The 16,202-nt window shown below is 37.5% G+C and overlaps 1 protein-coding gene across 5 annotated transcripts in view; it reads right to left on the bottom strand.

Annotated features, from left to right (window-relative positions):
- Positions 1-16,202, bottom strand: part of Sptbn1 (spectrin beta, non-erythrocytic 1) — a 202,642-nt gene that overhangs the window by 176,555 nt on the left and 9,885 nt on the right. Inside the window, exon 1 of one of the 5 annotated variants that reach the window (XM_063229380.1) lies at positions 14,161-14,288. The exons of the other annotated variants lie outside the window; for them this stretch is intronic. The gene's annotated coding sequence lies outside the window, so the exon portion shown is untranslated. Of the gene's footprint in view, positions 1-14,160; positions 14,289-16,202 lie in introns of those variants that run through there. 5 annotated transcript variants of the gene reach the window in all.

Genomic DNA, 16,202 nt, shown 5'->3' with positions numbered 1-16,202 from the left:
ATAGAGATAGGTGAGGCATATAGAACTCCAACTAACCATAACCAAAATAAATCTACACCCAGACATATCAAGATCCCAGAAATTCAGCCCAAGAATTGAGTATTAAAAGCTGCTAGAGAAAAGCAGATCACCTATAAAGGAAAACAGCAGACATGTCAACACAAACCATCAAGTCAAGAAGAGTTTGGAGTAGAGTGTTTCAAATCCTGAAAGAAAACAACTTTTTACCCAGATTGATGTATCCTGCAAAACAATCTCTCAAAATTGATGGAAAAATAAGATACTTCCACTACAAAGAACAACGAAGGAATTCATGACTACCAAACCAAACCTACATAGAGTGTTGAAAGATATTCTAAAGAGAAATAAAGACAACCATGGTTCCAGGAAAAGGAGCAGAGGAGAACTGCTAAGTAGGACAAGCAACTGAACAAAGAGGAAAAGTGAGGGTCAACAATAGGAGGGTAGCATGGTGGAGATGAATCAATGCATGCTGTCTGTAACCATTAATGTAGATGGCCTCAATTCACCAATAAAAAGAAACACAGTGAAAGTGGAAGCAAGATCCATCAATATACTATATACAAGAAGCCCACTTAACTTGAAAGGAAATTTGTAGACTGAAAATCAAAGGAGAGAAAACAATTATTCCACTCAACAAGAGACCAGAAAAAAGCAAGGGTAACTTGCCCATCGCAGAATGGATAAGAAAGATATGGTATTTTCATATAATAGAAAGCTCCCCAACTATAAAGTATGTTAATCTTGAGGCTCTTGTAGATAAATGGATACAAGTGGAGATCATGCTCATAGGTGAAATGGTTTCGACTTATACAGGTGAACGTAGAGTTAACTTCCTAGCATAAAAAATCTGAAGGAGTTAGCAGGATCCAAAAAGTACAATAGATATTATGAAGGTAGTAAGGGAGGAAATGCCTAAAAAGGGAAAATGGAAACCACTGTTAATTTCCTGTTACCTTGTTTTGAATTCTTATATCATTTTCCTAATTTTGTTATGTTTCATTTTATTCTGCCTTTTGTCAGATTTTACTGTGTCTGAGGATATGGGCAGCTATTTTGAAGATAACAGGATATATTATGGTAACCATTGTGATTTCCTATTATCTTGTTTTGAAATCCTATAATACTTTCATTCTTTTTTTTTTTTTTTTTTTTTTTTTTTGTCTTTTTCCTTTTTGTCGGTACCAGGGATTGAACTCACAACTGCCTGCTTGCAAGGCAGGTGCTTATGCCGCTGAGCTAAATCCCCACCCCCAATACTTTCATTCTTGTAATTGGTTTCATTCTGTTTTGTTTTGTTTGATTGTATTATGTGTGATGTTATGGTCAGCTATTTTGAAGAAAACAAGAAACATTATGGTAGTAATTGTTCATTTCCTATTGTCTTATTGTGAAGTCCTATAATGCTTACATTCTTTTATTCTGATTGGTTTTAGTTTGTTTGTATTATCTGATTTTACTACGTATGAAGCTATAGACAGCTATTTTGAAGAAAACAAGAGACATTATAGTAGACATTGTTGACTTCTTGTTATCTTGTTTTGCAGTCTTTTAATGCTTTCATTTATTTGTTCTGATTGGTTTTGTTCCGTTTTGTTTTGTTTGATTTTATTGTATGTGACAGTATGGACAGCTATTTTGAAAATGAGAGACGTAACGGTAGCCAATGTTGATTTCTTGTTGTCTTGTTTTGAAGTTCTGTATCACTTGCGTTGTTCTGTTCTGGTTTGCTTTATTCTGTTTTCTGTTTTATTCTCTTTAAAATAAAAATGCATATTCCAAAAAAAAAAAAAAAGAGAAAGAACACATCCTTTAGTACATTTTCCTTTAACATGACATTACCCTCCTTGAATGTGACACATCTAAATAAACTTGATTATTTATTTATTGGTACTGGAGACCAAATTTGTGCCTTATTTATTTATTGGTACTGGAGACCAAATTTGTGCCTTCTGCAATGAACTATAGCGCCTTGTCCTTTTAAAAAAATTTTGGCACAAGGTTACAAAATTGTCTGGACTGGGCTTGAACTTTCAATCTTGTCTCAGGCTCACAACATTCTGAGGTTATAGGTATTCACCATCACCCTAGCTTGATCCTATTCAACCTCTCTCTGCTGCAGTCCTCTAAGAAGATGAAGGCCCACAATGGAGCTTTATTTCCCTGGAGACCTGTGCTACCATTGTGCTTATCTCCCACACACTAGAGATACAAGCCAGGAACGGCAAACAACTTAGACAGGTCTTTCTTCCACAGAAGGGATAAAATGTGCTCTTACCCAGTCTTACCCCAGTCCTCGTGCTCTCGTCCTTTAAAGGGCATTCCTCAGCTCCGAGGGAATAAAGCGGCATTCTTCCTCTCTCTGGCCCTACCCTCCTCAGGTCTGCCTGCCCTCAGTCTTTACCACATCCCTCGGCCAGCCTGCTTTAAAGGGAGCCTTTCTGTGAGATGTGACACCTAATCCACTGCAACTACTGTTCTGGGCTTCTAGGGCCAAAAAGACCATTGAGAAAAAGGCTGCTTTTAAAAAGTATGGAGAAACTCAGACCTGGCAAGTCCTGTTGGATTGGCTTTATTCCAAGCCTGCCCTTCCTGGAGCATACTTCTCAAATGTTCACAGCTCCTTCTATGTTTTGTTGATATCCTACAGCCAGCCTGGATCTAGGTTGTCCACAGAACCTTTTGACCATGATGGAAACATTCTTTATCTGTATTGTCCAATATGGTAGCCATGCACCATATGTGGTTTCCAAGCATTTGAAATATGGCCATTGTGACTAAGGAATTTTTAATTTTATTTAATTTTAATTTACTTAAGTGTAGGCAGCTGCCGGGTGCTTGTGGCTATCAGACTGGACAGCACAGAATGGGCCACAAAGCTGAGAGCAGAACAGAGGCTATGATGCAACTTAACAATACATGAAAATCACTTGGGAAATTCTTACAAGTCCTGACCCCTATTTTACACCTCAGACAAGTGTGTGTATGGGGGAAATATCTACATTCTTTAAGGTTCCTAGGGTGATACGAATTATGCTACTCCAAAATGTGAACATTTCCATCACTAATAGCCAACCCCTATCAATCAGGTACCTGCGAACACTATAAATGATTAAGCCAAACACTCCACCCATTATGAAAATCAATCCAACGACAGTACAACAAACTGCAGGCACAAGCCAAGTCCAAAAAGAATGGGCAACTGAAGGAACAATAAGGAGCAAAAGAAATAGTTCAGGAAAGGAGGGCACAAGGTGTTTTAAAAATAACCATTGGCATCCAAAGCCTACTAGCACAAGTACATATAAATACAGTAAACCATTTTCTGGAGTCATCAGTTAAAAGCAAAATATACCTCCAAACCTTGTACTTTAAACAAACAACTCTAATTTGTTTTCTCCCTTGGCTAACCCACAGGCACACTATCTCTACATAATAGTAAGCTCTTAGCACTGTGTTTTTCTTCAAAAGATAATCTGAAATTTTTTCCTTTTCACTGGGCATATCAGATTTTTTTTAAATGGCAGCAATTTAAAAACTGGTATTAGTCCAAAATCCATTTGCTCATGCTCCTTCTTTTCCAGCAAGCACAATCTCAATCTTCACTTACTGTATTACTGATTTCTCTAAGTGTATCATTAACCTGGAGAAGCTTTTTACAGAAACTTGGCTTACCAGAGGCAGCACACTCAGAGTGTGGAGAAAAAAAAGAAAACTGACACTCAGGTTCTTGCAGCCTCTAATCTTCCAATCAGCACTTCCCAAAGGCACGCAGTGCCCTTCAGGTCCACTGCTGAAAGAGTTCCAAAGCTGCTGCAAAAAGCTTACCAGCATTTTCGAGGCATCATCACTACTGAAAGTCAAAAACAAGAAGACATTTTAATTTTAATATGAAGAGTACTGAGAGCCACTCTTAATGACAGTAAGTTATTCCCTCTACATAGACAAGTGAAATATAAAAAGGTCCAAGTTTAAAATCCCCTCACCTAATTATTACTCAAGTATTTCAGTTGCAAAATCTCAAGCTAGTGGAGTTGAGCAGGCTTCTGTAAGTTACCTAGCCAACAGGCTGCCCTCCAAGGAGAAAGCTAGCTCAAATCTATATTCAGAGCCAACAAGTCCTCACAGAGCAAATGTAACCTTGCTGCTGTGGTAAACCATACTGAAGGCCTTTTCACCTTGGCCTCCAGTGGGCTCTCAGAAGCAGCTACTGAGTAACCTCTCAACTATTCATCCAAGGGAGGGTAGAAAACAAACTTTTACAGAAGCTACACAACACTGATAATGAATGCAGACTACACTTTTATGTCTTTTCTTTCTTTTTCTTTTTCTTTTTTTTTTTTTTTTTTTTTTGCAAAATCTGGCAATCCTATATATCCCTATGCTGGGAAAAACCTCTTATGAAACAGGCAGCAAGGAGGTCTACGTTTGCCACTCCTCAAACACCCAAGCATTTCGACATCTCAGGGTCAGCTGTGAAAAGCGGGTTCTCCAGTGTGAATGCTAATTGTCTACAACCACATAAATGAGTGCCCGAAGCCCATCCTTCTCTACAACAGATACTAATTACATAACTTAAGCGTCAGAAATACAAGCAGCTGACAAAGTAAAATAAGTTTTACTTGCCTAAAGACTCACATAAAGCAAGTATTTAAGTTTACTCAGGTACCCTAAGTGGAAGAAGTCATCAGTAGCCATTATTATGCATTCAACAAAATGTAAAACAAAATCCGTTTTGGAGAAATAAGACAGTAGAACGCAACAATATATAAATGGTTGTTATGTGAATTATCATAAATACTTTTAAGTACCCGAACAGTTATCAGATTATCAAGAAACATTCTAAATACCTCATGTGTCCGATTGCATTTAATCCTAATACCCTCAGAAGTAGTACTACCATTGGGGCCATTTCACAGTATAAAAAAACCAAAGCAGGAAAAAACTCAGAGTAGGAAATTCAGTAAGACGAGAAGGACAGTACTACCTGCTTTACCTCAGATAGTCCTAGTTTGTGCCTGGTGTATTAAATGCCCCTTTCAATCTCCGAGGTTACCTAGTTGGAGTAAGTTATATGGTCACCTTACAAAGACCAGATCAGTAACTAGCTACAGCAGGTAGTGTGCCTCCAGAAACAGTAGTCTCAACCACTGTGAAATACTCCCTCCACAGGTCTATCTTCCATGAAAGAGGGTTGGAATGATGCGATTTCTTTTTTCACTTTTACCCATCATATCCCAGTTTTGCTGTAGATGTCCCCCAAAGCCTCATGCATTTTAGATGAGGTTTTTTGGAGATAGCTCAATCCAATGTTTGTGACTGATTCATAGTTCAATGCTGGGACCAAAGGTGGGTGACTGCGGGATCAATCCACTGATTGGATTAGTATGGCCTAACCCCAGGAGTTTGGGTAAATTAGAAGAAGCAGAAAGAGGTCTGTCTCCCTCTTTTGCTCTTCTGGCTTTTGCTGACTGCCATAAATGGTTGCCCCTCCGACCTGTGCCGCCCTGCCTTGGAGCCAGCTGATTACGGACCGAAACCTTTATAAGCTGTAAGCTAAATAAACCTTTCCTTCTTTAATTTAAGGTGTCAGGTATTTTGTCTCAGCAATGAGAAAAGAAAGACAAATCAATTCAGGGTTCAGAGAGGCTAGGTGAGGGTGATGTTTTTGAGAACTTTCCTTTATTCCCCTGTAAGTCACTGACAAAACACAGTATAAATCATCTCTGTGCAGAGAAAATACCTCAAGTCTGAAATCCCCAGATATGAAAAATTTCAAACATACTCAAATTATTAAAGTAATATTTAAACAGACTCTTTTCTATTTTGGAATAACCTTTACCATTACTTGCTATTTTTACTAAGACAGAGGCGGACATGCAGTTTATTCTTACTCTTAGTTTCATACACAATGGGCTTTTCTTTTTTTCTCTAATAGTATTAGCAAATAATAATAACCTACCTTTTTCCTTTTCTTACCTTTAGTACTGTGTATTTTCAAAGCACTTTCTTTAGTCATCAACGCTAACTTGACAACACAAGAACAGCAAACATAAGCATAAACTAGTAGGCTAATCTCAGCTATATAATTTTAAAACACACTGTAAATAGTCCCAGTACACAGATAAAATGCTTATGAAAGTTCAGCACTCTGAAAATGGTCACAAGGACTTTATCACAGTCATTTACATTTGACGTCCCCTAGCCTCTCTGAGCTTTAGTCTCTGCCTTAATCTATGGATAAACTCAAGCCTACAAAATCATGCCTAGTCCCCAAATCTCCAATTCTACGTGTGTCCCACAGCTTATCATGAGCTGCAACCTGCAGTGAGAAAACTCTGCTCTTCCATAAACTTCCTAACAGCTGGCACTCTAATAGGTCCACAAGGATAGACCAGGAGAGGACCTTACTACAGGTCACCAAAGGCAACAAACAGTTCTCTCTCAAAAGCAAACCTGCATCAGCACAATGTCATGAGTTTGATCCCTGGTACCAAAAAAAACAAAACCAAAACCAAAAACAGCAAACCTGCATCAAGTGTTGATTTCCGACCTAAGATTGGCAAACACCAGCATTCTCACAGTGTGTGAAATGTTTTCTCCCCTCCCTAAGACACAGAATAAGCAAGGGTCTTAGGACCAGGCTTGGGGGTATCTCTGCAGTGAACTAGCACCTGGTTTTATAACCACACATTATAAAACAAGGCGCGCTCCTTACTTCACTATATTACAAAGGGTTCATGGCCACACTTAAGCGAAAACTTCCATACTGAGATTTCTTACACATGCAAGCATGAGATCTCTGGCAACAATCACTGTTTAAATCCAAAGGCATGTAGTAGAGAAATAATATCTCTTGACAAAAGTTGCTTTTTTAAAATCACAGCCTTCATTTCAAAACTTTTACAAAACATGTAAAGAGTCAAAGAGAACCAAGAAAAATGTTAACGCCAATAAAAAGTTCTGTGTTTAGGCCATCTGTTCAAATCAATTAATATTTTATAACCATTACAGTAAGTGGTCATGGGAGATTTACCTTCCTCTTGTCAACAATCAAAAACAAAACAACCAAATGAAAAAATTCTACAGACATGTAACTAATAGTGGCTGAATTTTAAAAACACTATCTACATTTAGATTTGTAATAGTAGAAACTGAACTCTTCAAATAGGCAACTCTTAAGCAATAAAAACAAAGTCTCTTTCCAAAGTAATAATATAATTTTAGTATTTTTGTTTTGTGCCTATTAGCATATAAAGGATCTGAAATGCCCTTCACTAACGAAGCCTGTTACATTTCCCTTAGCTTTGCATTTCTAACATACCTGACCAGAAAACTCTTTTTACATATATTACATGTAGGGCTTCAAAGAAGTTACTGGAAAACGTTGAGTTAGAACATATGATCTCCACTATTAGGTATATTTAATTAGAAACGTCTAAAGATAACACAGATCCAGCCCTTTTTTCTTTCTGGTCACATGAGATTATGCTTGCCTATTGCTTTTGCAGTGGGGCTGTGACTAGTTCTGGTCAGCTAGAACTGTATGTTATCCAGAGTTTCTAAGTTCGAAAAACAGGCCTGAGATTCTGTCACTCTACTACAGACGTATGGCATGAGTGCCTGAGTTTATGCTTTTGAGATTGTGGAGATGTTTGTTGCTATTATAGCATCAGTCTCACTCACATGATATGTAAGTAAAAGGAATTTTTCTTAGATGAACCTATACATATATCGACTGGAGGGACAAACGTACAGAGATGTATGGAAGATGGAGAGATAATAGGATAAGCCTCAACAAGAATGCATCTTTAAGAAGGCTATTTAAGGATCTTACATCAGGCATTAAAATCAGCAAAAATTTAAACATCACAGTACTTAATGACTACAATGATCTAGTTTTGTTTATTCATAGTTTATGTGGGATAAGGGCTGTCAGAGTAGCAGCAACACTTCCTAAGTCCCTATGATGTGTCAGACCCTGAGAAACGATGAGCATAGACTGTTGCACTTAGCACTGTGACAGCTGGTAGACAATAATCAATGATACCCAAAGGCATGAGAAAGCCAAACTCTACAATTTGTCTAGGATCGTACCAAATTTCCTAACTTGTCCAAGTTCATACAAATAGCAGTCAAGGGAATCACGAACAGCCAAACCCCCGCCCCACTCCTCACCCTGTAAGCGACCAGCTCATCTGGAGAAATACAGGCTGTGATAATAGCTGAGGTAAAATACAATTTAATGTTTGCAGTGTTTAGCATTTCACTGACTTTGCAGGCCCAAAGCCAATAGTCTGATCATCTATTAAGAGGATACCAATATACAGTGGAGCATGTAAGGGGAATCTCCCTCTGAAGGTGGTGGCCATTGTTAATTCCCTATTATCTTGTTTTGGAGCCCTGTATCGTTCTCATTGTTTTGTTTGGTTGGGTTTTATTCTGTTTTATCTTGTTTGATTTTGTGGTATCTGATGACATTTGCAGCTATTTCAAAGATAACAAGATACATTATGGGAGCCATTTTGGATTTACTATTGTCTTGCTTTGAAGTCCTGTATTGCATTCATTGTTTTGTTTTTATAGGTTCTATTCTGTTCTGGTTTGTTTGATTTTACTATATCTGAAGGTATGGGACGCTATTCTGAAGACAAGAGGCATTATGGTAACCACTGTTGATTTCCTATTATCTTGTTTGAAATTATGTGTCACTTATACAGTCTTATTTTGAATGGTTTTATTCTGTTTTAATTTGGTTGGTTTATTCTGCTTAAAATAAAATTAATGAGAGAGAGACAGAGACAGAGAGACAGAGAGAGACAGAGAGAGAGAGAGGCAACAGCTGGGTGTGGTAGTGTACTCCTGTAATCCCAGCACTTCGGGAGGCTGAAGCAAGAGGATGGGAATTTTAAGCCTAGCCTGAGCAACTTAGTGACAGCAAGACCCTGTCTCAAAATAAAAAAGAGAGCTAGACATTTAGCTCCTGCACAGGCCCTAGGTTCAATCCTCGCACTGCAAAAATAAGAAAGCAGCAGGGACCTGGTAGTACATGACTGTAATCCCAGCTACTCAGGGGTATTAACTGGAAGATCAAATGTCTGAGGCCAGCCTGGACAGCAGGGTAAGGATCCATCTCACAATGAAAAGTGTCAGTGGTCCCTAAATGCAGGCCCCAGTACCACAAGAAATAAAATAAAAAGTGAAAGCACTGCAGAATCAAAAGAAGGCAAAACATTGTCCAACAGAAGGTCCTAAGCATTTAAACAATAAAATGTCCTTGAGCATAATAAGAGGTGATAGCAAGTACCGCTGCAGACTTTCTGGAGGTGGAAAGGACTTGGGAGGAGGGAAGGGGAAGGAAAAGGGAATGAAAATGATCAAAACGTGGTATGTATCCACACATATGCACACCAATCAAAATGGGAAACACACACGTACACACATAGACATCAATTCCCCAAAATGACTGTAATTACTATGTACAGCAAATATGCGCCAGTAAAATATAAATAAAAAAGAATAAGATGTCCTTATAATCAACATATTAGTTGTTAGTGTTACGGGCACTTCTAAAACAAAAGTTTACTTTTTCAAGTTATAAAAGCAATACATGGCTATTGTAGAATATCAGAAAATACAGAAAAGCACTAAGAGAAAATTTAAAAATCACATATAATTCCACCATCCTACTTTTCTGTCCAATTTAATATCTGGAGGATTTCCTTCTTTCTTTTTCTTCCTGTTGAGGTCTTATCACATATTTAAGATCTTACATTCTGCTTTTTTTTTTTTTTTTTTGAAACGGGGTCTCGCTATGCAGTTCAGGCTGGCCTTGAGCTCACTTTGTAGCCCAGGCTGGTCTCGAACTCGCAACGATCCTCCCACCTCAGCCTCCCGAGTGCTGGGATTACAGGCGTGAGCCACCATGCCCGCCATTCTGCTTTTTATGTTAAACCTTTCAAGTTATTGGAAAGTCTTCCGTAATAATTAATAATGTTTTTATTATATAGTAATAAGTAACATTTATGTATTTTCCAGGTACAGTATTAGTTTAACCACTACACATTAACTTACTTAATCCTCTTGATAACTACATTGTCTATACTATGATTACCCATCTTACAGATCAGGTAACCGAGTCAGAGCAGGGTTTTCAGCTTACCCAAAATTGGAAAGTAAGTGCAGGCAGCAGGTGTCCGAACCTGCATTTCCAACATTGTGCCACCCCATAATATCCCATCTGCTACCTTACTAACATGGACATGTAGATTGTTACCAATATATTTTACCATAATGCTATAAAAAAGTCTTTACAGCCATCAGAAGCACTACTTTATCTAAACCTATTCAGACAAGCGGGCTCATCATGCCAACAAGTTCCCTGTGTTTTCTGCTAGCTGACAACAGCTGAAGAAACATCTAAAACTGCTAGTGTTTCATAAACCAGCTCACTATCCCACATACGAATGGTGTCGCTTTCATGTGGCCCTCACCTGTCCACCGCACCGCCATCCTACAGCAGATTTTGGTAACAATTCCATCTGTCTTCACACTTCAGAGCCAGCTAAAACCCTGGGTTTGTTTGGTACAATCTTCAACATATATAAGCAAATTCCATAAATTTTTGTGACTCTAATACGTTAAAGCTTATTCGTTCTGGCTCTTACAAGCTTGTAGCAATACACAGAATGCTGACACTGAAGACAGAGAAAAGGCCCAGTAGCATGTGGAAAATTAAAAACGAACTTTTCTAATTCAGACAATAAGTTAGAAAAAGGATATTCAAATATTTAACTTTTTGGCTCCGCATCTTAAAGGCTCAAACTCTCTTGTAAAATTATCAATGGATGGTCTGAATGAAAACTATTCTAAATAAAAGTTTCACATGTGCCAATTGGATAATGGGATACTTAAATAAAAAGGAAATTGTAGCTTGTAGTTCATATCTTCTGAATTCCACCTACCAGACACAACATTCAAGAATATGTTTTTGTTGTTTTCTCTTTTTTGAGACAGAGTCTCAATATGCAGTTCAGGCTGGCCTTGAATTCACTTGGTACCCCAGGCAGGTCTTGAACGTCCTACAATTCTGCCTCAGCCTCCTGAGTGTTGGGATTATAAGCGTGTACCACCACGTCCGGCTCTCCAAGAATATGTTTTTTTTAAAAAGGTATATGCAAAAGGAAGAGACAAAAAACAAAATTTTTAAAAATCCAAAAGTCACAGGCTAAATACAGAAATTTTCTTACATGTCAATAACACCATAGAGAACTCAGGTACAACCAAAAAAAATAAAAATAAAAAAATCAGTACTTTAATAAGTTTCCACATTTTCTACAAATTATTTTTCCATGTGGCAAGAACAAAATATGGGGAGAGAGTTGTTTTGTGACACTGGGGATCAAATCCAGGAATCACAATTCCCCGTCCTTTTTAGTTTTGAGACAAAGTCTTACTAAATTGTCCATGCTGGCCTCAAACTTGGGGTTCTCTTGCCTCAGCCTGTTGAACAGCAAGGATTACAGGCATATGCCTCTGTGCCCAGCACAAATGTTTTTGACATATACTAAAAACATATTTAAAGTAACTTCAAGTCTATTAAACAAAGGCAAAAATAATTACAAATGGTAAATATTTGCATAAGGCACTTACATAGAGCCAAAAATAATGGTTCTGTACATGAAAGTTTGATTTTCGTAATAGAAGATACTGCAAATGACCTAACGAAATTCAGGACTCATTAAGAAAATGATATAGAAAAAAATGGAGCTGTTTGCCTGATGCACTACAGCTACACAATTACTATAATTAGTCTAAATTTAGATTTCTAATAGACGTTAAGTAACAGGATAATTATAAATCTGTTAATGTACCTTTTAGATATTTAAGAAATCTTATTTATTTGATTTGTTATTATTATAATTACATGTTTTGGACTATTTGAGAAAAGGTCTCACTATCCAGGTTGGTCTTGAACTCACTTTGTAGCCCAGACTGGCCTTGAACTCAAACTACTGATCCTCCTGCCGCAGCCCTGGGATTACAGGCGTACATCACCATGCTCAGCCAGATCTTAAGAAATTTTCCTAAGAACTTGGTTCATACATAAGCCCCTCAAACTTCCCATTCTTTTCATGAAATATTTAACATGGTAAGTCCTCTGTTCTTATTGGATTTCCATTCATTAATTCAAATATTGCATTTTTAAATATTTGATCTTCCAAGCACCCAAACTAACTGGCTATCTGGATTACTTCTGAAGGTGGCCTCCAACTCCATGCCACCTAACTCTGACCTGCCTGTTTAGAACCCATCCCAAAGACTAATCACTACCTTGCTCTGATTTTACCACTAACTTAAAAACATATTTCCTATTGAAAATAATTGAGACCGCAGTTAGAAAGATAATCAATTCCAAATAAGAAACATGTACTGCAAACAAACCAATAATGAACATAAAAATAAACAAGACATGAATAAGCCACGATTCCACAAGACAGTAGCCAGTCCTTATTCTGCTGCTATATTTTAGTGCTCAGACATGATCACTGATGTCTACATGCTTATCAAACATACAATGTGTAAGACTTCATTTCAAATCTTCGGCATCCCATTTTATTCAAAACCACAAAAGATATGTATTGCAGTGAGTGGGAAAGTGGGGTGGAGAAACCCCAAGTTTGGGTTAATGTATTATTGATTAAAACCATACAAAATAAGATATTATACAGTTGTGTGTCTACATATAGTTACAAGATTGTTAAAAATCACTTAACAAAAAATAAATAAAATAAATATTGCTAAAATAAAGAGAAAAGCAGTCATCTTTATTTCCTGGTAATACATTTAGAGGAGCAATTTTGCTAAAATGAAATGACAACTTTTAAAGTATTGTGTTAACCTGCAAGTATTTTAAGACAGGCCCAGACTGCATTACTGCTTGTTACAAAGTTTATTCTCAATCTCTTGGCAGTTCTCCAACACATTCCAACTTTTTATGCACAGCCTCCCTGGAACCACATCCCACTTATTTCTAAAGACACATCAAATAAGATGTTACCACATTACACAACCAGCCTTCCATTTCTTCCCATCAGGTCACTTTGCACAAGGCCTGACTCAAATCAATCAATCAATCAATCAATCAATCAATCAACCAAACCACCATCAGTGTAGATGTAACTTAATCCACATGATTCAAATCAATTTGGTACCCAAAATACATACCAGAATTTAACACAAACTGAGGGGAAATGCTGTGCCTTACAGTTCAAAGGTTAAGCCTTCACCACTAAAAAAGAACTGATAGGGGAGGAACAAGAAAGGTCAAATTGTAAGGAAAAGGGACACATAAACAACAAATCCTAAACCCAAGTCAGGCCTCCATGCACTGCTTGCATTTCAAAGCATATTACGTATCAATCAGTTGTATTTTAAAGAATAATTCCAATATATAATGAGTTCCATTACTTCCTTAAAAAGAATTTAACACAGTAAAACATCATCAAAAAGACAGTACTTCCTGTTAATATTTGACCAAAAACAAAAAAAAGCCCATTTTTGTTAAAAAAAAAAAGGGGTGGGGGTTTAACCACATGTGATTACATTCCATTCTTACTAAAAAAAATTTTTTTAATTGGCACATTTTGAGCCTTGTGCCCTGTACAGCTGCACAACATTCCAGTGAGAGGCCAGTTATTCAAATACTCTAACATTAAATATCTAGTTACTGTAAAAGTAGAAAAGACTCTCAATATGACAGTTCTCCAGTATGATACACTAAACTTTTGTTCAGTGCTTTAACAATGGAAAGATACACTATAATTATGAATTTTTAAATGCATGCAAATATACATGAGAAAATAATTCTTCATAGCCAGAATACAAATTAAAAAACTTAACACAGACAAAAATAACCTTCCTTCTGACTGAGACAATAAATTAGCCTGTTCTCTAACTTTTTAACCCTTTAAGACTCAAGTGACATTTTTAGAACCAGGATGAAAGCCATGTTAAGCACATACAACGCCAAAGCAAAATAAGCCTTTCCTGACCATCAGGGAAACCTTGGAATTTCTTTAGCAATAGATAATGATGTAAAAACAAGCAAGCAAGCAAACAGGCAAACAAAACCCCTACCTTTAAAACAAAGAGAGAAATAGGTGGTAGGCTGACTCCTTTTCTTCCTAAATGACACACAACGTTTTTGCTCCACAAGGCAATTCCTGGGCTCTACCTCAGGAGATAAGGTGGGAATTTGAGGGAGCTGCCAGCAAAGAGTTGTCACCAGCTGTGAGAAGGACCAGGCCCTCTCAGAAAGTCACCTGACTGACACATCTGATCACTCACCTCCAAAAATAGTGACAGGTGTTCTCAACCAGTGAGAGGTCTGGTTAAGGCCACATTCCAGCTCTCTGCCCTGCCCTGACAATGCGCCTTCAGGACCCTGCTGGTACCGCCTGAGCTCCCTGCTATTTGGGCTAAGTGGCAAGATCCAACATTTGGAGCTGTCAGGAGGTCCAACTGAGGTCTCTGTTCCAGGCTTTAGACATCTTCAACACCAGAGCCATCGGGCATTTCCCTAGATGGATTTCTGTTGGTTTACCTGCCAACAGAATGATTCTCATCAGACTGAGTTTATGAAAAAAAATCTTTATTTAGAGAAGAAAGTCCACCATCCAGCCTATCTCAGATTTTCCCTCTAAATTAGCAAAGGAGACACCACTGCCCTTCAGTGTTTAAACCACTTTTCTCGGGCTCACCATCCAAGTAACACTAACCACTGCCCCACAGTGCCTAATGGAAATCGCTGAAAACATCTTTCTTTCTTTTCAATAAAAAGGTATTTCTGCCTTCTTCCCTCCCACTCTCCTCTCATCATGAGGCAAACCGTTTTAGCATCTTCCTCAGAAAGGGCAACGAAGAAGGCAGCTCACCACCTGTAATCTACCTCGTGTACTGGGGATTAAAGAACCAGCTTGCATCATCAAATATGGATACTGCTTTTTCTTCTGGAAATAAATCCTAGATCCAAAGGTAGAATTTTAGCAAATCTAGCTAATATAAAGATTCTAAAGAGTGGTGCTCTAATCTATGCTTTCAACAACAACAACCAAACCAGCTCAGCAAAACGTATTACACTGCAAACCAACAGCATCATACTGCCGGTCCATTCCACCTGCAGCACATTATGGGGAGCTGTTCCAAAGACTCTGAAATGCGAAAACAAAAGTAAAATCCGAGATCCAAAGTAGTTGGAGGTATCTCTCAAGGGAATTAATGTAACTCTGATGGGAATTTCCTCCAAAACAAAACAAAGCTCACATTATCTAATGAGAACTTAATTTCTGGTATTTTTCCACTGAAAAAAAGATTTTATTCAGGGAAGAGAAATATCTATAACAAGCAAATACTGGGTTCTCTGTTTCTTCACCATTTGTAACACCCCACCAAAACAGTTTGGTGTATCAGATGGCATTCACACCACAGTTACAGCCAGTAATCAGATTTTGTTTTGCCAGGCTACTCGAGTTAACTGGAAGAATGATAAATATCATCAAGGATTATACAGACTGTCAAAATGTTATATATTTTGGTTAAGATTTGAGGACTGGCCCTTATTACATATTGGTAAAATATAGAAGTGCACAGAGGAAAAAAAGGCTTTAAAGGATAAGCACAAAAATATTAACTGCCTGTTTCTGAGAATGTGGATACTTAATGATTTTACTCTCTTCTTTGTGGTCATCTTTATTTTCCACATAATCTACAATTTATTGTAGATTATTATACCTATTATTTTGACTAAAAAGTAGATTTTTAAAAACTACTTTTGTATTTTTGTTACAGTGATTTTATGCTAGTTCATACCTTTCTGAAGGTGTATTTCCTTATAAAATCATTCAGAAAACATCATATGCACCGTATAAATTAGTAGTCACTCCATATCTCAGTTTCCTAAAGTAGTAACAAAAATGCGTGTAGTAGTTAAACTTTTAAGACTACTGTAACTCACTGTAGAAGCTCTCCTTATGCTTCAGGTTAAAAAATACAATGGAAAATGTCTGAACATTGTAGAGAAAAATAAGTATTGTTTTAAGAAAGAATCTGGGTTTCCCTTCCTTTTAAGTAAGTAAGACAAAAACACACAGACACACAGTGCAGCTTCAAATCGCCCTCAA

This window comes from Cavia porcellus, unplaced genomic scaffold (genome assembly GCF_034190915.1).
Source record: "Cavia porcellus strain 051 isolate PalLab524CR breed Dunkin Hartley unplaced genomic scaffold, mCavPor4.1 scaffold_18, whole genome shotgun sequence".
NCBI lineage: Eukaryota > Metazoa > Chordata > Mammalia > Rodentia > Caviidae > Cavia > Cavia porcellus.
This window is presented reverse-complemented; position numbering and strand designations above follow the sequence as displayed.